The 23783-nt window shown below is 37.5% G+C and overlaps 1 long non-coding RNA gene across 1 annotated transcript in view; it reads left to right on the top strand.

Annotated features, from left to right (window-relative positions):
• LOC129688583 (uncharacterized) overlaps window positions 1-5339 on the top strand; it is a 242547-nt gene extending 237208 nt beyond the window's left edge. Inside the window, exon 12 of the long non-coding RNA XR_008721970.1 lies at window positions 5196-5339. This is a non-coding gene — a long non-coding RNA (uncharacterized LOC129688583). The remainder of the gene's footprint in view (window positions 1-5195) is intronic.
• The last annotated feature ends 18444 nt before the right edge of the window (window positions 5340-23783 follow it).

Raw genomic sequence — 23783 nt, 5'->3', positions numbered from 1 at the left:
AGGGTGTAGTTTCCCTAATTTATTTTTCAGCTCAATCTTTCATATACAGGAGGGCTACAAATTTGTTTTTTGAGTTAATTTTATATCCAGCTATTGTGCTGAAGGTGTTTTTCAGATGAAGGAGTATTGTGGTTGAATTTTTGGGGCTGCTCATGTATACTATCATATAATATACAAATATTGATATTCTGACTTCTTCCTATCCAGTTTGTAGCCCATTTATCTCCTTTAGTTGTCTAATTTCTCTAGCTAGGACTTCAAGTACTATGTTGAAGAGATATGGAGACATTGGGGCAGCCTTGCCTTGTCCCTGATATCAGTGGGATTGGTTTAAGTTTCTCTCTATTGAGTTTGATGTTGGCTATAGGCTTGCTGTATATTGCCTTTACTATGGTTAGGTATATGCCTTGTATCCCTGATATCTCCAAGACTTTAAATATGAATGGGTGTTGGATTTTGTCAAATGCTTTTTTGACATCTAAGGAGATGATCATGTGGTTTTCTCCTTCTGTTTGTTTATATGGTGGATGACATTGATGGATTTCCATATATTGAAACACTCTTGCATGCCTGGGATGAAGCCTACTTGGTCCTGGTGGATGATATCTTTTATGTATTCTTGGGTTCAGATTGTAAGTATTTTATTGAGTACCTTTTGCATCAATGTTCATAAGAGAGATGTAGCACATGATAGTTCAGTGTCCAAGTGGGTTACATAGTAATGGGAAGAGGGACTGCCTCTGACATAATCTGATAGGCCTGCTCTTTGATCACCTCCCCTTGAGGGGTGAGCAGCCTTACCAGGCCACAGAAGATGACAATGCAGCCACTCCTGATGTGATCTGATAGACTAAGATCAGAAGGAAGGAGAAGAGGACCTCCCCTATCAGTGGATTTGGGGATGCCTGAGGAAGGGGGAGGGAGGGTGGGATCAGGAGAGGAGGAGGGAGGGGCTTATGGGGGAATACAAAATGAATAAAGTGTAATTAATAGTAAAAAAAAATAAAAAAATAAAAACATTAAAGAAATGTGAAAAAAAAGAGAGATAGGTCAGAAGTTCTCTTTTTTGTTGGGTCTTTGTGTGGTTTAGGTATCAAGGTAACTGAGGCTTCTTAGAATGAGTTTGGTAATGTTCCTTCTGTTTCTATTTTGTGGAATAGTTTGAAGAGAATTGGAGTTAGCTCTTCTCTGAAAGTCTGGAAGAATTCTGCGCTGAAACCATCTGGCCCTGGGCTTTTTTTGGAAGGGAGACTTTTGATTACTGCTTCTATTTCCTTGGGAGATATGGGACTATTCAATCTTTCTACCTGATCTTGACTTAATTTAGGTAGATGAAATCTATCAAGAATATTGTCCATTTCATTTAGATTTTCAAATTTTGTGGCACATAGGCTTTTTTAGTAAAACCTAATGAATGTTTGGTTTTCCTCAGTGTCTGTAGTTATATCCCCCTTTTCATTTCTGATTGTGCTGATTTGAAAACTTTCTCTCACCTTTTTGTTAGTTTGGCTAAGGGCTTTTCTATCTTGTTGATTTTCTCAAAGAACCAGCTCTTGGTTTTATTGATTCTTTGAATAGTTTTATTTGTTTCTAATTTGTTGATTTCTGCCCTGAGTTTGATTATTTCCAGCTGTCTGCTCCTCTTGGCTGTATCTACTTTTTTTTTTTCCCTAGGGTTTTCAGTTGGGCCATTAAGTTGCTTGTATGAGATGTTTCAAATTTCTTCTTGAAGGCACTTAGTGTTATGAGCTTTCCTATTAGCACTGCCTTCATTGTGTCCCATAAGTTTGGGTATGTTGCGCTTTTCATTTTCATTGAATTCTAGGAAGTCTTTCATTTCTTTATTTATTCCTTAATCAAGCTGTCATTGAGTAGTGAGTTGTTCAGTTTCCATGTTTGTGCAGGCCTTTTGCTGTTTCTGTTGTTGTTGAGGTCCAGCTTTAGATCATGATGGTCAGATAGGATGCAAGGGATTATTTAAATCTTCTTGTATCTGCTGAGGCTTGCTTTGTGACAAACTATATGATCTATCTTAGAGAAGGTTCCATGAGGGTGCTGAAAAGAAGGTATACTCATTTGATTTGAAGTGGAAAGTTCTGTAGACCTCTATTAGGTCCATTTGATTTAGGGCCTCTGTAAGTGCCCTTGTTTCCATGTTTTGTTTCAGACGAGATGACCTGTCCCTTGGTGAGAGTGGAGTGTTGAAGTCTCCCACTATTAAGGTGTTGGGATCAAGTGTGATTTCAGCTTTAATAATGTTTCATTTACAAATGTAGGTGGTCTTGTATTTGAGGCATAGATGCTCAAAATTGTGATGTCATCCTGTTGAAATTTTCTTTTAATGAGAAGGAAGTGCCCCTTCCCATCTTTTTTGATTAATTTTTGTTGAAAGTCTATTTTATTTGATATTAGGATAGCTACCCCAGCTTGTTTTCTGGGTCCATTTGCTTGAAAAACATTTTCCAGCCCTTTCTCTGAGGTATTGTTTATCTTTTTCACACAGGTGTGTTTCTCTTGGATGCAGAAGAATGTTGGATCCTGTTTCCACAACCAACCTGTTAGTCTGTGTCTTTTTATTGAAAATTTGAGTCCATTGATGCTGATAGATAATAGTGTCCAATGTTGTTAGTTCCTTTTATTGTGGAGTTGGTGGTCTTACTATGATTCCTTGCTTTTTTTTTTTTTAATTTTGTTGGGAAATTATCTGTATCCTATATTTTCTTTGGTGTGGTTATTTTCATTGGATTGGAGTTTTCCTTATAGTATCTTCCATAGGGCTGGTTTGCTGTGTAGATAATGCTTAAATTTAGATTTACCCTGGCATATTTTTTTCTCCATCTCTGTTGATTGAAAGCTCTGCTGGGTATAGTAGTCTGGGTTGGCATCTGTGTTCCCTTAAAGACTGCATGACCTCTGCCCATACCATTCTGGCTTTCATAATTTCTGATGAGAAGTCTGGTGTGATTCTGATTGGTCTACCTTCATGTGTTACTTGACCTTTTTCCCTTGCTGACTTTAATATTTTTTCTTTGTTTTTTAGGTTTAGTGTTTTGACTATGATGTGACGTAAAGTATTTCTTTTCTGGTCTAGTCTATTTGGTGTTCTGTAGGCTTCTTGTATGTTTATGGACATCTCTTTCTTTAAGTTGGGGAAATTTTCTTCTATGCTTTTCTTAAAAATATTTTCCAGTCCTTGGAGCCTGGAGTCTTCTTTTTCATCTATTCCTATTATTCTTAGGTTTTGTCTTTTCATGGTGTCCTTGATTTCTTGGATGTTTTGTCTTTGGGACTTTCCTGATTTTATCTTTTCTTTGAGGGAGGAATCAATTTCAGCATGTGAATCTTAAGCACCCGAGATTCTCTCTTCCATCTCTTGTATTCTATTGGTGATGCTTACCTTTGTGGTTCCTGATCTTTTCTCTAAGTTCTCCAGTACCAGGGTTTTCTCTGTTTGTGTTTTCTTTATAGATTCTAATTCTGTTTTCATACATTGCATCATTTCCTTCATCTGAGTGAATGTAGCTTCTATTTTTTTGTTTGTGTCCTCTCTATGTCTCTAATTGTTCCTGTACGTGGGCAGTTATAGTCTTATTTCTTTGAGAGCTCTGTTCATTTACTCTTTTTGTTCCTCTAATAACTGCATAAGCATAGCTTTAAAGTCATTTTACTGTGTTTCTGCTGAATTAAAATATCCATTGATTTTGGAGTTTGCTGGTGGGGCCATGCTGTCCTGATTTTTGTTGGGTGTGTTCTTATGGCTACCTTTGACCATTTGCTTATATGTGATCTTTATTGTTTTTTCCTTGAGTCTGAACTTCAGACTGGAACTGTCTTTCTCTGGTGTCTGGAGAATTCTTCAGGAAGATCAGGGAGGTCCAGTGGTTTGAGAGTGTGTGTTGGTGCTTCAGTTGTATCTGAGGGAGGAAAAGCTGTTGGCATAGATTCATTATTGTGGGGAGTGGGGGGGGGGGTGCAGGCACGCTCGAGCACATGTGTGCGCCTGTAAGAGTGTCTTGAAGGGGAGTGCTAGAGAGTGTAGGTTCTTGGGATGTGAGAGTTGGGAGCAAGCACAGGAGGGTGTGTGGATGCTAACGCAGTTAGCAAGCAAAGATTGCGGGCACAAAGCGCCTGGGCAGGTTTCCTGACTGCCCAGTGGTCTCCAGTCTGTGGAGGGCTCAGCAGGCTGTACTCTGAGGTCTGTGGCTGACTCTGCAGGTGGGACAAGTACTCTGTTGTGGGCTTGTGTGCCCAGCCCTGTGCTCTGTGCTTGAATCTGTGAGCACAGCAGGCTGGGCTCTGCTCTCTGAATTGGGAAGCGCTATGTGCTTCCTCTGCTGCCTCCTCCTCAGGCAAGGCTGGAGATTGAAGTTCGCGGGGGAAATGCCAGGGGTTTGAATGTTCTCAGTCTCAAATCTCAAGAAGGGAGATCTGTGCTTGGAGCAGGCAACACTGTGTTCAGGCAAGCTGTGTGCACTGCGGGGTGCCTCCTCTGCTTCAGCTGCTAGTTACAGTACCTCTGCTTCTGCCTCCCTGTTGGCTGCACCTCCACTTCTTCCTCTGCTTCAGGCTTGGCTACCTCTGCCATTGCTTCTGCCCATTACAGGGAAGTGCCCAGGAACTGATTCCCCAGGAGAAGTCCACAGAGATGTCCGCAGTTGACATGTGTCCTATTGGACTCAGATCAGGGTTTGTCAGCCTTCTCTCTGGACTCTGCATACCGTTGTTTTGGGTTCCACAGCCCCTCAACTCACCAATTCAAAGTTTCAGCTCCTCTGAATATGGTGTGCTCTGGTCACTGCCATCTTGGATTCCCCCCCTTTCCATTCTTATTTGGACTTGTATGGTTGAGAATCTTTTAGATATATGAACATACTGTTTTTAAATTGGACAGATATGACTAATTTTATGTTATCTGTAAGAGTAAGGATTTATTTGTAATTTTAATTTTTTTATGATAAACCATTAGAGAAACTTTATAATATAGTATGTTTTTGCACTGACAACAGAATGCCATTGGCCTTTAATGTGCCTTATTTTAGTTTTCTTGGAAAAATTGCACTGTTTTCTTTTCAAAATTTCTAAGCAGTTGCTGTTAAATTTAATTCATGAATATTACTCTTGTGTTTATAATAAAGCTAGATTGCATTTATTCCAGTATTGTTCTTCTAATGAATATCACATACTTTTGATTTCAGCTCTTACTGCACTGCTCACTGGGTTCTCAGTCTCATCACTGAAGTCAACAATAGCTCTGCTCAGTGTCATGTGAAACTTCCAACAGATGCAGCCCACCTCACTCTGCTAATGGTATTGTAAAACTACCTGCTTTCTGACATTCATTTTCACGTTTTAAATGTTTGTGTATAAAAATCATTTGGAATTTTTTATTTTATCACTTAAATTAGAATTAAAATTAGATTTGCTTATATATTCATACTTCCTGTTTTCTATACACAAGTTAATGCCCTTTACAAAACATACAAATTCCTTTCTTTCCTTTAAGCATCACACAATTAAAAATATAATATCCAGTACTAATATTCTCTTATAACATCTTCAAGGATGCTATTATTTCTTTTGTCAAAGATCTCTCATATTCACCTCAAGTCCAACCAGAATTCATATACTTTAAGTTTAGTGCAAGCAGTCTAATGGACTCTTTCTTCTCTTCCATTCTCTCTCCCTCTTTATCTTTCTCTAATCTCACCAACTAGAGCAGAGAAAAAAAAAAGAAAGAAAGAAAATTAAAAAAACATCAAAAACCCCAATAAAACAAAAAAAATCAAATATCAAAACTAAGTAAACAACAATAACACTCTCTGAAATAAACAATGAAAGCAAAATAGCATGTGTTTTGTGTTGGTCAACTACTCCTATTTCAATGGCCTGGTGTGGAATATGTTTGATATAATCAGTGACTCTAGTGGAAAAAATTGGTTTTCCCTTTCCTTTCAACAGATATATTGCAAATTGCTCCTTAGTTAGGGGTTGTTCTTTGTGTCTGCTTTCCCATCTCATAGCTGTAATTTTTTTCTGGTTTGAACCTATGCAATTTTGTATCTGCTGGAACATTCTCTGGGAGTTCCTGTGTGTATCAATTCTGTTATTTGAAAAACTTCATTTTTTTGTAGTCATTTTCCCCCTCTGACTCTGATTTTTATGCTTCCTCTTCCAAATAGAAGCCAAAGCTTGAGGAGAGAGGTTTAATGAAGGCCAATTTAAGAGCTAGTGCTTCAGTGCTGCTCATTCTCTGTATATGCAGTTTTTGAGTGTCTCCTTGTTACTTCCCATCTAGTGCAAGAAGAGGTAGTCTTGACAAGGGTTTAACAGTGATCTGACTGATTAACAGATTCAGGATCCTAGGGGTAAGTCCAATCTTTGTTACCAGAATATCCAGCAATCTAGTTAATGACCAACCAGCTATCCATCAATGACAAATATAGTAGCAGAGCCCAACAGTAGCAGCAGCAGAAGAAGGGGGGAGAAATATCCAACGTAGGCCCTCTCCAGGTGCTTTAATTTATACCCTCTCCAGAGTCCCCAGAATTAAACTGTCTTCACCTGGGATAACTCATGTACCTCCTAGAGCATGAGACAACCATATTTAATGACTGGAGACAAGCTGAAGCAGCCCCATATCACATGCCAGGGATTAAAACAAAAACATATAGACATAACTTAAATAAGATTTTAAAAACACCAAAATTCTCACTACAGATGTACTCAGACATGAATGGAGGCTTTTTATTATAAAGCTGTGATTGAATCTAAAGCAGCAAGATACATGATCAAACCCGAGGCATTGCAGAATCACCCCCAGAATGGGTGATTCTGTCTGTTCTCAGTTGAGCCAGACCTCAGGGTTTATTGCACTTTTCTGTCTTCAAACTATCCATCTTCCTATTTCTGCTGTGATATTAAAAAGAGGGTGCCAGGTGAGATATACAGCAGCTCTGATAGAATTCTCACAGCTCACAGCAGGTTTTGATATCCCTTCCTAGATCTGAGTTCTCCTCATGATTGGTCTCTAATCTATTAATTTCCCATATGTACTCCATCAAAAATAGGCAATCAGAAGTAATATAAATTCTTCTACATCATTTTTGCCAGGTGGGCTTCTGGGTAGTTCTACACTTTAGCCAGGGGCTGACTATAAGCTTTCCCCCAGAGTAGGAGGACTGCTCCTGTAAACTACAGGAAGCAGAACCAAATGAAACACGGCATATGCAGGGACTTGCTATGTTTCTTCACACTCCTGTTGAATAACCTGCTCCTGTTTCTTGTGCAGAAAATCTGTTCCTTCTTCTGAACTCAGTGCTCCTGTTTCAAGGTTTGCCATTCCTGTCTCAGTCTTGGATCCTGCATCATTTGCAAGAAAAATGATTTTTCTTCAGGTATCAGTATCTGACAGTAACCAGGGTTGTGCTACTCTTTATAATTACATTGGGGGACACACTGAAAAAAAATTGCTATGGCAGGGAGAGTTCTTTTTTGCACTGGGGGATACTTACAATCTTTGATGTGTATAAACTGTAGACACTATCTTAACTGTTATCCAAAGTCCTGTGTGGACAAAGACATAAAAGAGAGAAATTATACTTGTTATTCTGTTGCTATAAGGGTCTCAGAGGTTCAACGCTCCAATCACATTTCTACAATCAGGTATAAATTGTCATTACACTTTGACAAATAATAATTGTTAAGGTTTTTCTTATCTTCTTTGTCTTCACATTCCTTTCTATGTGGTCAGGCAATATATGAGTCTTTTGAGAAAAAAAAAATGATGGTATTTGATAGGTATTACATGTTCTTTTTAAAATTTTATTAGTATTATTATTATTTTACAATTTATTCAATTTGTATCCTGGCTGTGTACCCCTCTCTCATCTCCTCCCAATCCCACCCTCCTTCCCTCTTCTCCTCCTATACCCCTCCCCTTTTCCACTGAGAGATGAAGTCTTCCTCCCTTCTATTTGAACCTAGCCTACCAGGTCACATCAGGATTGGTTGCATTGTCTTCCTCTGTGCCCTGGCAAGGCTGCACTCTCCCCCAAATAGAAGTGATCAGAGAGCCTGTCACTGAGTTCATGCCAAAGAAAGCCCCTGCTCCTCTTATTATGGAACCCACGTGGAGACTGCGTCTATGGGCTACATCTGAGCCAGGGTTTTAGGTCCTCTCCTTGCATTGTCCTGCAGTAGGGTATCACTCTCTGCAGGTCAACTAGGGCTCAGTTTTTTTTTTTTTTTGGCTCTGTTAGTCTCCTTTTGGAGATCCTGTCCCCTCCAGGTCTTTCTATCAAACCCTTCTTCCGAAAGATCCCCTGCACTCTGCCCAAAGTTTGGCTGTAAGTCTCAGCCTCTGCTTCAATACCTGGATCAGTAGAGTCTTTCAGAGGCCATCAGCGGTAGGCTCCTGTGGTGTTCCTGGTCTTCTCTTGCTTCAAATTTCTATTGCATTTTTCCTTTTGAATGAGGATTGAGTATCTTCCCTAGGGTTTTCTTTACAGTTTAACTTCTTTAGGAATATAGATTTTAGTATGTGTATCCTATATTATATTACTAATATCTACTTATGCATGAGTTTATACCATGTGTGTTTTTCCACTTCTGAGATACCTCACTCAAGATGATCTTTTATAATTTCTACCATTCGCCTTCAACTTTCATGATTTCCTTGTTTTTAATAGCTGAGTAGTATTCCATTGTGTTAATGTAACAGTTTCTGTATCTATTCTTCCATTGAGAGACATCTAGGTTATTTCCAGTTTCTGGCTATTACGAATAGAGCTGCTATGAACATGGTTGAGCAAATGTCTTTGTTGTATACTTGAACATATTTTAGATATATGCCTAGGAGTGGTATAGCTGGATCTTGAGGAAGCACTATTCCTAATTGTGTGAGAAAGTGCCAGGTTGATTTCTAAAGTGACTATATAAGTTTACATTTCCACTAGCAATGGAGGAGGGTTTCCCTTTCTCCACATCCTCTCCAGCATGCCTAAGTGGATCAAAGACCTCAACATAAAACCAGACACACAAAACCTGTTGGAAGAAAAATTGGGGAAGATCTTGAACTCATTGGCACAGGAGACAACTTCCTGAAACATATAACAACAGCACAGACTCAAGGATCAATAGTTAATGAATGGGACCTCATGAAACTGAAAAGCTTCGGTAAAGCAAAGGACACTATTGTCAGAACAAAATGTCAGCCTACAGACTAGGAAAGGACCTTCACCAACCCTATATCTGATAGAGGGATAATATCTAGAATATCAAAAGAATTTAAGAAGTTAAACACCCATATGTACAAAATATGCTCAAGTATACAACAAGGACAGTTACTCAAACATGTTTGTAGCACCTTTATTTGTAATAGCCAGAATCTGGAAAACCCAGATGTTCCTCAGTGGAGGAATGGATACAGAAATTGTGGTACATTTACACAATGGAATATTACTTGGATATTAAAAACAGGAAAATCATGAAAGTTGAAGGCGAATTGTGGAAACTAGAAAACATCACGCTGAGTGAGGTATCCCAGAAGGAGAAAGATACACATGGTATATACTCACTTATAAGTGGATATTAGACATATAATATAGAATAGAAATACTAAAATCTGTTACACCTAAAGAAGCTAATCAAGAAGGAGGATCCTGGGTAAGATGATCAATCCTCATTCAGAAAGGCAAATGGAATAGACATCAGAAGAGCGTGAAAACAAGGAACCAGATAGGAGCCTAGTCACAGAGGGCCTCTGAAAGGGGCTACCCAGCAGGGTATTAAAGCAGATGCTGAGACTCATAGCCAAACTTTGGGCAGAGTGCAGGAACTCTTATGAAAAAAGGGGGTGATAAGAAGACTGGATGGGACTGGAGCTACACAAAAAGAGCAACATGGCCAAAAAAATCTAGGCACAGGAATCTTTTCTGAGACTGATACTCCAACTAAGGACCATGCATGGCAATAACCTAAAACCCCTACATATATGTAACCCGTGACAGCTCAATCAGTAAGTGTGTTCCCTAGTAATGGGAACAGGGGCTATCTCTGACATGAACTCAGTGGCTGGCCCTTTGATTACCTCTCCCTGAGGGTAGTATGCACCCTTGCCAGGCCACAGAGGAAGACAATGCAGACAGTCCTGATGAGTCCTGATAGGCTAGGATCAGATGGAAGGGGAGGACAAACTCCCCTAATAGTAAACTGGTGAACTTGTCAAGGGAGGTGAAGAGGGAGGGACAGCTGGATTGGGAGGGGATGGGAGAGGGAAGGAGACACTGCTATTATGCAAAGTTAATAAACTATAATAAATAAAATAAATTTAAAAATATATTAATTAAAAATTTTTAAATGTTAAATTCCAACAAACTATTTAATCCAATTAAAAAATGGGGTACAGAGATTTCACCTTACCAATCAGAATTGCTAAGATCAAAAACACAAGTGACAACAAATGCTGGAGAGGATATGGTATTACATATTCTTATCAAATATAATTTAAATATCAAATTTGTTGTCCCCTTTTAATAATAAATTTACATTGACTGATAAGTTTCTCATCATCAACATTCACTATCCACCAATTGCTTTTGTGTGACAGGTCATGTATATTTTTGCAATAGCCCTACTTTTTCTCAGTTCCTTCTTGGTATCACAAAACATTTTTAACTGCACATATCCTATATGTGGCAGTCTTTTGTGTTTTAGGCTAATATAATTCTCTCTTTTTCCCTTGTTTTGGAACATCTGACAGGGCAAGATGTTAGGGTATTACCTGATGGCTAATTGAGAGAGACAACAGAGAAAAACACATGCAGCAATACAAGTATTGTTTCACTTACAAATATAAGAGGAAAACCTTCTTAAAACTCTCAGGGTAATGCAGTGAAGGAAAAATCTGGCTGAGTTGAGGGTCTGATGATAGAGAGATAGATATAAAGCTGAAAGTGAGAAGAATGACTAAAGTGAAGAGGGGAATTCACAGAGTGGACTGTAATAATATCTTTGGTCTACACAGCATTACTCAAAGACTTTTATTTAATAATAGATTTGGAACAAGAAAATGTAGGTCTCAAAGAAATATCCAACTGAAGGAAAAATTCTAACTGAGGCCAAATGTCTAAGTAGGGCAAATATCTAACTGATATTCCTATTAACACATCGAAGTGACTAGCATCACCCCACATCTCCCACAACTGGAAATAACTTTTACAGAGTCTTGGATCCTCTCAGCCCTCTAATTTACACCATCTATACCATTCAAACCATACCTTAAATTCCAGCCGTTTCCCAAGCATCTTATCTCTATATATCTCAGCCATTTTTGCTACAAGCTCTCTTGGTTCTCTCTACCCTCTTGCTATTTTTCTGTCTCTTTCATGTTGAGAGTTCCATTCACATAGCATAAATGCAAACATTTGAAAATAAAGATTTACAATAACTGTACTGATATAAATCTGCCGGCTTTAATGATGCTATTGTAAAATGTTAATTGACAATAGAGCTACATTACTGAAAAGTATATTTCTTTGCATAGTCTTTCAAACCTGTCTATACTATATGAATGAGTTTAGTATGAGAAATTAAACTGCCTTGCCATTCCAATAACAGAGGGATTTACATAGATGCTCAGTAGACAAAAATGTTTACCAGATCAATGCACTGTCTTCTGGTATTCTATCTCAAACAATACAACCCTAGTAAACAATAATATCAGAAGAAATCCTTTGCAAAAATATGTTCTTAACATAAGCCACTATTTCTAAAAACATAAGAAGCTTACCTTAAAATATTTTGAACATGGAAGTTTTTAAGAGTTCAAATATCATTATCTTCATTTTATAAAATCTAAAGAAACTAATCAAGACAGAGGACCCTGACTAAGAAGTTTAATCCTCCATCCCAAAAGGCAAAGAGGAAGGACATCAGAAGAAAACAGGAAACAAGCTAGGGCCCCTGCCACAGAGGGCCCCTGAAAGGCTCTGCCCTGCAGACTATCAAAGCAGATGCTGAGACTTATGGCCAACTGTTGGGCAGTGTGCATGGAATCTTATGAAAGAAGTGGGAAATAGTAAGATCTGGAGAGGCCAGGAACTCCACAAGGAGAGCAACAGAACCAGACAATTTGAACAGAGCGGTCTTCCCAGAGACTCATACTCCAACCAAGTACCATGCATGAAGATAACCTAGAACCCTTGCACAGATGTAGCCCATGACAGTTTAGTGTCCAAGTAGGTTCCATAGTAATGGGAAGAGGGACTGTCTCTGACATAATCTGATTGGCCTGTTCTTTGATCACCTCCCCCTGAGGGGGAAGCAGCCTTACCAGGTCACAGAAGATGACAATGCAGCCACTCCTGATGAGATCTGATATACTAAGATCAGAAGGAAGGAGAGGAGGACCTCCCCTATCAGTGGACTTGGGGAGGGCCATACATGAAGAAGGGGGATGGAAAGTGGGATTGGGAGGGGAGGAGGAAGGGGCTAATGGGGGGATACAAAGTGAATAAAGTGTAATTAATAAAAAAATTTTAAATGTATATTTAAAAAAACAGATAAGGGTTTATTTGAATTTTGCATAAATTACAAATGAGTATTTCACTACTTATAGTATTTTCATATAGATGATGACCTTTCCATGTCCTTTCAAGTGTCCTTTATTTTTGTTTTGTTTTATTTTTAACTTTCTTGTTCAAATTGGAGGCTGCTCTTTACATGATTAATGTTTTGCTTAACTCTGGAACGTACTAATTTCCTCTTTGTAGTTTAAAGTACTCATAGGTTATATTTATTCCAATATAGTTCTTTTAATATATGTCACTGTTCTTATGATGCAGAGTCTTACTGTCCTGCTCACTGGGTTGTCACACTCGTCACTGAAGCCATGCTTTCTCTCAGCTCCATGAGAAGTTCAAGGTACAGACACATACCACAACACTCAGCTGATGGTATTGTAAAACCACTTGCTTTTGCAAATTTAATTTTTTGAGAGACTGTGTATAAAATTCAGTAGAAAATATGTATTTTTCTCAACACTATAGTTTTGCTGAAATTATGTTTACATTTAAATATAATTTAAATACTTAAGGTTTTATATATTAAAAGTTATGTCCTTTACAAAATTCCCAAATTATTTTCTTTGCATTAAGTATCAGGTATTTGAGAAACAGAAATGACTGGTATTTATTTTTGATAATGAATTCCCTGAAGAAGCCTTTTAGAGCAATGTCCAATAGAGGTAGCCAAAACTGTTATCCATGGATTGATTTTAAATTGTAGATATACTGAGTGGTATCTCCACTTACGATTATTGAATTTCATTTCTATAACTTAATTAATTTATGTATTCACTTTACATCCTGATTGTAGCTCCTTCCTTCCTCTACTCCCAGGCCTACCCTCTTCTCCTCTTACCCCTCACCCTCCATATTCCTCAGAAAAAGGGAAGACATACTACCAACCAACCCCACTTGATCACGTCCCATCAAGACTGAGTGGGTCTCTTCTTCTGTGATCTAGGAAGGCAACTCTGCCAAGGGGGAGTGAGTGATAAAAACTAGGCAACGGAATTCATGTCATAGACAACCCCTACTCTCCTGAGCTGCACATTGGCTATATTTGTGTCTGGAGCCTCAATTCAGGCTATATATGGTCCTTGGTTCGTAATTTAGTTTCAGAAAGCCACTCTGAGTCCTGGTTAGTTAGCTCTGTTTTTCTTCTTCTGGAACTCCTGTCACCTCCAGGTCCTTCTATCCTTCCCCTCACTTGGTATACTTTGCCCAATGTTTGGCTGTGAGTCTCAGCACATGTTTCAATCCAGTGCTTGGTGGAGCAACTGAAAGGACAGCTATGCTATGCTCCTATCTATCTGCATAACAGAATATTGTTAACAGTGTTAAGAGTTAAATCTCTTCCATGGAGTGTTTCTCAGGTTGGGCCAGGCATTGGTTCAACATTTCCTCAATCTTTACTCTAGTTTTATTCCTGTACATCTTATAGACAGGGTAAATTTTTGGTTGAAGTTTTTGTGGGTAGTTGATATTCCCTCACCTCCATTAGGAGTCCTGTCCTGTTCAGTCTCCTAGACCCCTGGTACTTGGAGTCTCAGCCAGACTTACCCCCATATCTTCCTAAGAGCCTATGCTGTCTTAGGTTTCTAGCTTGTCACAGAGATGCCCTCCCTTATAAAATTTTATTTTATAATGAGTATCTGAGTGTTTTTCTTCAAATCAAGATGGTGGGCCTAGATTCTCAATGATTATTTTTGTTTTTTGTACTTTGAGATGATCATGTAGTTTTTTTTTTCCCTTGTATTAATGTAGTACTTCACATGAACTCTTTATGTATGTTAAATTAATCATACATATTTAGGTTACATTTACTTCATTATAGTATAAAGATATTCTATGTAATTCATGCTTAAAGTATATATATATATATATAATGTATATATGCATATATTTTTATTTTTACTATACTTTTTCAAACAATACATTTAGTCATGTTTTTTTTTCTTTCTGAACTTCTCTCATACTCTTCCTATTTCCCTGCCAACACAAATTCATGCATTTCTTGTTGTATGATAGGTTTCTCTCTCTCCTGTCTCTCACCCCAAAACAATAATTAATAGCAATAAAAATGAAAATCAAAGTGAACAACCACTACCGCAACAAAAATTAATGAGAAAAAATAGCAAAGAAAAGGAATCAAAAAAAAAGAAAAAAATGAAACAAAAGATGGATTTGATTTGATTTGATTTGATTTGATTTCCCTACACATGAGTCCTGTTCTGATGCGTGGTTAATATAACCAGTGACAATATATTGTAAAAAATTAAAAACAAAACCAAAAGAAAACCCCCAAAACAAAACAGTTATTTTTCCTTTCTTCACAGCAGATATTAATTGTAAATAATTTCTAGGTGAAGGGGGATTCATTTTTTCTTCTTTCCATTTCAGTGCTGTAATTCTTGTCTGGTTTGATCCTGTGCAGATCTTGCTTGTGCTCTCATAGTATCTGTGAGTTCCTGTATCAGTAAAGTTGTGTCTGGAAATTGTTTCCTTGAAGTCATCCCCAAACACTGGCTCTCTTATACTCTTTCTGCATCCTTTTCAACATAGAGCTAGGAAGCTTGTAGGAAAGGTTTTAATGAACATATCTAATTTAGAACCCAATATTTCAAAACCTATTGTTCTCTACACATAGGCAACCTGAGTATCTTTTTGTTATTTTCCATCTAGTGCATGCAAAACCATCTCTGATGATAAGTATTTCTCAGTTCTAAGTGATAGTAACATGCCATTTGAACTAACTTTATTTCTTTTTTTTTTTCCTTTTAGCAGAATAAGGAAAGTAATTATTTTTTTGCATAGGCCTAGGACCTATCTAGTCTCATATTCTTTGACCCCTTATCAGTGTGAGTTATGGCTTCAATATTATGGAGCTGACCATAAATCTATGAAAAAGTAGTTGATTATCCCATAATATGTATGACACATGACAACCAAATATCTTGAAAATTACTAAATATTGAATTTTGCAGGCATTGCCATTATGATGTTGAGGATTTCTTTTCTCCTCTAGTAGCATATAATAAACTTTCAGCATTAAATATTAAATAAATATTTAGTTACAATGAAGCTTCTAATTGGACACCAGATGAATTCCTCCATTTGATGACATAAGTAAGTAGAATCTTCAGCATTATAACACTACTTTCAAATAGTGGAGATTTCACTATAGCATTGGAAATGGTGTGTGATGTTCCACTGGAAAATTGTAAGACCCTGTAGCAATTGACTCTATAAAATAACTCATTGCTGACAGCATAGATATCCAAGATATCACTTTATGGTATAATGTATAGAATTTTCATGGCAACATTTCATCAAATACAAGGTGCTTTCATTTCAGTTCTTTGTTTACATATGTGTGTAAATGTATAACTATACACACACACACACATATATATATATATATACACATATGTAAGCTTCTTGCATTTAGTTGAGAATTTCATATATGAGTACTAAATTTACATTATTTTCAAACTATTTCTCCTACACTCTGACTATACCATCCCTAGATTTGAGATTTGTTGATTATTTGTTATTCAGTATTATAAGTATTAATAAAACAAATTAAAGAAAGATAAAGTATATAACATTCACACAAAATAGTTATAGTGGTAATTTAAGAGGAATTCTAGTATAGGAACTGGAGTAGTTTTTCAATCACAAAATAAACATATATATTTTAATGAAAAATATTTTATTAATATAAATTACACCTGAAAAATATAAGTTAATGTTACCTACATGAAGACAAGTGTGTACCCACACATAGAATATTACACAAAAACACAAAAAAAATGTTACAACATAACATTATATATATAATATACAATATAACAATTAGAAAAATATATTTTGATAATAACTATTCAGACAACAAATTATTCTCTATTTGAATGTACAAAATCCAGAGGTAATAAAAGTCTCTGAAAATAGCAGTTTTTTAATCAGTCAGTCACCTGGTTAACATCCAGCTCCTAGCTGGTGGCTTGGTATAGCGAAAGTCTGACTATGAGATTATTCAGAAAAGTAAGACTACCCAAAAAACCTTCAGGGCATGCATTTAATGGAAACTTAGCATAGGCAGAGATTGTCTGAATTCCCACATTCTTGTTCTGAGGCACCTCTTCCTACTTTCTGTGCAGGAAATGTGATCATGCCTCCAAAGCTACTGATTCTGCTTCAAGATATGTCACTCCTGTCTCAGCATTGAAGTGGTTTATCATCTTTAAGAAAGATGTTTCACTTTAGCCTTCAGTATCTGACAGAGACTATGGATTGAGGAATGTACTGTGAGGATTTCTATCTTTTTGCCTCCTTGTCTACAAAGGTATATAAGGCTTGAGGAGAAAGGTTTGAGGAAGGCATCTGATAACACACCTAGTATTCCAAGGTCTCTCATTCTCTACACTTACATAAGTTTAGGTTCCATATGTTATTTTTCATGTAGTATAAAAAGAAGAATCCCTGATGATAGTTTAACAGTGTGCTGATCTGTGAGTATATCAGGATGCCATTAGGAGTCATTTTATTTCAGTATTCTCATAGGAGAATAATAGTCATGTTTTCCCCTATAATCATAACCTATCTAGTCTCAGATTCTTGGTCAGTAGCCCTTAAAACCAATAAAAGAAAGTATTTGGTTACTTCCATATATGTGTCATTATTACATCGGTATATCAGTACAGGTAGATCATTATTTTAGGTTTGCAATGTTTGTAGCTGGTAATAAGTAGAAGAAGACAGGAAACAAGGCAGGAGCCTACCACAGAGGGTCTCTGAAAGATCCTGCAGGGTATCAAAGCAGATGCTGAGACTAATAGCTAAACTTTGGGCAGAGGGCAGGGAATCTTATTGAGAAAGATGGTAATAGAAAGACCTAGAGAGAAGAACTCCACAAAGAGAGCAACAGATGCAAAAAATCTGGGCATAAGGGGCCTGCAGAGACTAATGAATAAACCAAGGACCATGCATGAAGAGGACCCAGACCCCCTGCTCAAATGTAGCTCATGAACAGTTCAGTTTCCATGTGGATTCCATAGTAAGGGGAGCAGGGGCAGTCTCTGACATGAACTTTGTTACCTGCTGTTTGATCATCTGCCCCTGGCAAGATGGCCTTACTAGGACAAAGAGAAAGAGAACTCAGACAGTCCTGACGATACCTAATAGGCTAGGGTCAGATAGTAGGGGAAGAGGTCCTCGCTTATCAGTGGACTAGAGGGACATAGTGGGAGAAGAGCAAAGGAGGATGGGAGAAGAAGAGATGAGGAGGGGGCTACAGCCAGGATACAAAGTAAACAAATTGAAATAATAATTAAAAAGAGAGTTCCTTCTCTTCCAGTAATAGTGAACCTTCTAGCATCATAAATACTAGTCACTAGTAATAAAAATTTTGGTGAAAAAGTTTAATGAATACAATTTTGGTGGCAAGTAATTATTCTGAACAATAGGGCTTAAACATCCTGTTGTGGAGATTAAATATAACCTTGCAAATGATCTGTAATGTTTATCTGGAGGGCTATTGGGTCTCTTTGGCCAATGAATGACTCAACAAGAATTAATCTTTTCCTTATTTGGAAGATTTTACTTTGTGGCATAAGACTTCTGGTGGGACAGTGTCTCTCCACATATATTATGACTACATGCAAATTCATTATGAGTGTAAAAGCTTCTATGATTTATTTGAGAAAATGATACATGAGTACTACATTGACATTCTTTCTGTTTTCTCCTTCTAACTCTATTCCTACCACTGTTTGTTTAATTCACTCTCCATTTTATTACCTCTTCTTAGTGATTATAGTTCTTACTAGCATACACATACATATACATAAATACTCACTGTGATGTATATTAGGGGTTGATCATATGTATATATGTTTAGGCTGACCTCTTGGTATCAGTGAGTCTATCATGGTGCTTGTCTGAGTTGAGGACAGATAAATACTGAGCATGTGAGTGTTCCCTTGGGAATTGGTATGTCAGCTTGTTGTGTCATTGTGCTAATTTTCTTTAAGTATGCACATTGTTGAGATTTATGGGTCCAACTTTCTTACTCTGTATAGAAGATACTTTACTCATAGCAAACATACTGTTCCTCTGGATCTTATACTTGTTCTGCTGTACATTTGTAGTGTTTTCTGAGTCATAGTTCAATGGCATTTTATTTTTAGATTACTCAATTGGGGTTGGGCATACCATTGCCAGTTATTTTTGCATTTTCAACAGTTTTGGATTTCCTTATTTTATATGAAAGAGATATATTGGATAGAGGTGGAGAGATAGAGAGTGAAAGGAGAGAGAGAGAGAGAGAGAAAGAGAGATGGTGGGGAGGCATGCTCCAACAGAGAAAGGAGAGAAAGCAAGAGGGAGAAAGCACAAGAGCACAATTGTGGATTTCTATAATGGTCTCTGCTACAAAATGAAAATAATTCTTGAGGGTGACTTGTAAAACTTGTCTATGGGTTTAAGGATGGATAGTTGGAGCACAGTTAAAAAAAGATTATAATGTTTCAGCCACCACTGCCTGGCTGTAAGTTACTCTTAAATGTACCTTTTTGAAAATTAGAAGGGAAAAAAAAAGGTGAGGATTTTGAATAAAGTCTAACATGCAATATGTGGAGATGTATTCTTGTTCCAGTGTATATGTGCAATCACAGAAGAAGTGTACATACACTTACACATGGCCTAACATTTCACGCAGTATTCAGAAAACAAAAATTAATGCAGATGGAATACAGAAGACAGTATCACTGCTAGAAGAAAAACAAATGCTTTTACAGAGTGAGAAGTAGAGTGATTTCTGAGTTACCTTCTTTATTCTTTATATTATTATTTAAGATTATCATATATAGAACAGGTAGATGACTTAGTCAACAACATGCTTGGTTAAAAAATATGAGCACCTGTGATTTATATCAAGAATAATGTATTAAAAAGCAGGCATACTGGTACTAGAATGCATTACAAAGATAAGAGGGAGGGCAGTTACAGAAAATCTCTGAGTATGCACAGCTAGGCAAGTCTCTATAGCAAACTACATTCCTTGAAGAAATACTATCTCAGATCAGCTACGGGTAGTGTACATCTGCATCAAACCAGTATTTGACGAATACGTTTCTAGAATTACAATGCAAACATGCTTGTATCAGTATGCAATTCAAAGGTAAGAGGGGAGGCACAGTAGCACCCATTAATTCCCAACATTTACTATTGCATACACATTTCTTAAATTATAGCTAGCCAGCAAGAATCCCAGTATCCTAGTATAGCTAAAGATACTACCCTTTTCCAGTAGGTGGGTCCATATCCATATATATCAGAAGCTTTAAATGAATTCATTTCTTATTAAAGAAAGAGAACATGTATAAGCTTTGTATTGAATAGTGGGAGGGATAATTGGAGGGGAATTCCAGTATAGGGAATTGTCTGAAATTTTCCAGAGACAGAATTTCATATATTAACATTGAATATAATTTTTATGAATATCAGTTACATCTGAAAAACAAAAATGAATGCCGCTTGTCTGCAAACAGGTGTATAATCACACCGAAAACATTACAGATACTGAATTATTCAGGATACACACATATTTTAAGCTTTTCTAAAAGAAACATCTCTTAAATTATTTTTATCATTGAACTGTGAGATTCTCTATCATAATTTGTTTTATTTGGAGCAGGACTTGAAAACAACATTTCTTTTTAAAACCCAAGCAGTTTTTGCAGGTCATTCTAATAGATATAAATATATTATACAATGTTATAATTCAAAAATATTCAAAATATTAGAGAAAACAAAATAGCTACACTTGGCCCTCCAGACTTACAATTAGAAATTTATAGACAGAAATTGAGACTTTCATCTAAATATTCAGAATGTTGCCCCAAATACCCAGATACATGATCAGCTCCCAGGCACTACTGTATGGTCTTATCAATTGTTATTTGTAGGAAAAAAGCAGGGAAAGTTACGTTTTTGTCCTGTTTTCTTCTTTCACTTTCCCTGTTACTGCTACAATACAAAGGGAGGAGGAAGAGATAGATGAATCAGCACAGCTATGAGTCAGATCACCAAGGTTACCTCAGGCTTTTGCGTCCATGCCTATATTTGAGATCCCTCTCCTGATTGGTTCTTAATCCATTCTCCATTTGAATAGATGCAATCCTCCAATTAGAGTCAAGCAGAGGTAATAAAAATCTCTGCAGCCAGGGTTTCACCAGTCAGGCTCCTGGCTAGATTCCAGGTACTAGCTGGTACCTGATCTAGCCAAAGCCTGACAGTAAGCAGTGAAAACAAAGGAACACTGTTCCTGAATTCTGCGTGTATGGTAGCCAATGAAATCTCAGCACAGGGATGGATTTGCTGATATTCCTCACACTTAAAAATGTGATCCTGATTCTGAAGCCACTGGTTTTATCATCTGTCATCCCTTATAAACATATATTCATGCATCATATTCAAGGAACGTGTTACAGTTTGGAATCAGTCTCTGACTGAGACAATGGATGTGCCATTTTATATATTTTGGGGAAGAGTCTACTATGAAGGACTGCTATGGCAACAGCATATCTTATATGACCTCCTGAGAGCCTTGACTTTTTTAATTAAAAAATTATTAATTACAGTTTATTCAATTTGTATTCCAGCTGTAGCCCGGTCCTTCATTCCTTCCCTATCATACCCTCCCTCCCTCATCTCCTCACATTCCCCTTTCCAAGTCCACTGATAGGGGAGGTCCTCCTCCCCTTCCATCTGACCCTAGCTTATCAGATGTCATCAGGATTGGCTGCATTGTCCTCCTCTGTGGCCTGACAAGGCTGCTTGCCCGGGGGAGGGGTGTCAAAGAGCTAACCACTGAGTTCCTGTAAAGCACAGTGCCTGTTCCCCTTACCAAGGTATCTACTTGGATACTGAGCTGTCATAAGCTACATCTGTGCAGGTGTTCTAGGTTAGCTCCATGAATGGTCCTTGGCTGGAGGATCAGTCTCAGAAAAACCACTGTGCTCAGATATTTTGGTTCTGTTGTTCTCCTTATGGAGCTCCTGTCCTCTCCATGTCTTACTATCCCCCCTTTTTTCATGAGATTCTATGCACTCTGCCAAAAGTTTGCTTATAGGTCTCAGTATCTGCTTTGATACACTGCTGGGTAGAGTCTTTCAGAGGCCCTCTATAGTAGTCTCCTGTCCTGTTATCTGTTTTTGCCTTCTTCCAACATCCATCTATTTACCTTTCTGAGTGAGGATTGATCATCTTACCCAGGAACCTCCTTCTTTCTTAATTCTTTAAATGTATAGACTTCAGTATCTTTATCCTATATTATAGGTCTAGTATCCATTTATAACTGAGTATACACTATGTGGGTCTTTCTGCTTCTGGAATACCTCACTCAGGGTGATCTTTTCTAGATCCCACCATTTGCCTGCAAATTTCATGATTTCCTTGTTTTTAATTGCTGAGTAGTATTCCTTTGTATGAATATACCACATTTCTTTATCCATCCCTCCATTGAGGGACATCTGGGTTGTTTCCAGGTTCTGGCTATTGTGAATAAAGCTGCTACGAACATGGTTGAGCAAATGTCCTTGTTGTGTACTTCAGCATATTTTGGATATATGACTAGGAGAGGTATAGCTGCATCTTGAGGAAGTGCTTTTCCTAATTATCTGAGAAAGCACCAGACTGATTTCCAGAGTGGTTATACAAGTTTACATTCTCACCAGCAATGGAGGAGGGTTGCCCTTTCTGCATGGTATTGGCATAGAAACAGAATAGTGGATCAATGGAATAGAAGACCCAGAAAAAAATAAACCCACCTACAGATAATTAATTTTTGACAAAGAAGCTAAAACCATACAATGGAAAAAGGAATAGCATCTTCAACAAATGGTGCTGGTCTAACTAAGTGTCTACATGTAGAAAAATGCAAACCAATCCACATTTATCACCGTTAAAGTCCAAGTGGATCAAAGACCTCAACTTAAAACCAGACACACTAAATTGGTTAGTAGAAAAAGGGGGGAAGATCCTAAAACTCATTGGCACAGGAGACAACTTCTGAACAGAGCACTAACAGCACAGGCTCCAAGAGCAACAATAAATAAATGGGACCTAATAAAACTGAAAAGCTTCTGTAAAGCAAAGGATACTGTCGTCAGAACAAAACAACAGTCTAAAGACTGGGAAAGGATCTTCACCAACCCTATATCTGAGAGATGACCAATATCCAGAATATATATAGAGAACTAACGAAGTTAAAAATCAACAAATTAAAAAATACAATTAAAATGGGGTGCAGAGCTAAACAGAGAATTCTCTGTAGAGGAAGACAGAGAAACAAACAACTTAAAGAAATGTTCAACGTCCTTTGTAATCAGGGAGATGCAAATCAAAACATCCCTGAGATTTCACCTTACACCCATCAGAATGGTAAGATCAAAATCTCAAGTGACAATACATACTGGAGAGGATGTGGAGCCTTGACTTTTAACATTTGCAGATGCTACCTGTCACCTAAGGCCCGCTGTGAGATAAGAAGTATATCACCAGCAATGTTATTTGTTATAATCATGATGACTTCAAGGTTCACAGAGTTTCATCTTTTCAATCATGTTTCTGCAGTAATGTTTAAATTTTCATTGCATTTTGGCAAATAAGTGTTCTTACAGTTTTTCTCTTTCCAGTCTGCCCTTTCTTTGTATAAGTTGGGAAAGGTCAGGGGAGTGTTGGAAAATAATTGTCTTATTGTGGTGTCAGAATAGATTTCAATATGTTCTCTTAAGAAAATATTGCAGCCAGTCCTGAAGATACCTGATAAAACAGGATCAGATGAATGGGGAGGAGGTCCCCCCTATTAGTGGACTTGGCAAGGGGCAGTGTGGAGATGAGGGAGGGACTGGGAGGGAATGAGGGATCGGGACATGGCTGGGATACAGAGTTAATAAAATGTAACTGATAAGAAAAAATTAAAAAAGAAAATATACCCACTAAAATCTGTACACCTAAAGAAACTAATCAAGAGGGAGGACTCTGGCTAAAATGCTCAATACCCATTCAGAAAGGCAAAGAGGATGGACATCAGAAGAAGGAGAAAACAGGGAAGAAGTTAGGAGCCTGTTACAGAGGGCCTCTGAAATGCTCTGCCCTGCAGACTATCAAAGCAGATGCTGAGACTTATGGCAAACTTTTGGGCAGAATGTAGGGAAT

The sequence above is a fragment of the Psammomys obesus genome, unplaced genomic scaffold (assembly GCF_907164565.1).
Source record: "Psammomys obesus unplaced genomic scaffold, mPsaObe1.curated_primary_1811, whole genome shotgun sequence".
NCBI lineage: Eukaryota > Metazoa > Chordata > Mammalia > Rodentia > Muridae > Psammomys > Psammomys obesus.
The sequence above is the reverse complement of the archived record's forward strand: the minus strand, read 5'-3'. Positions and strand labels throughout refer to the sequence as shown.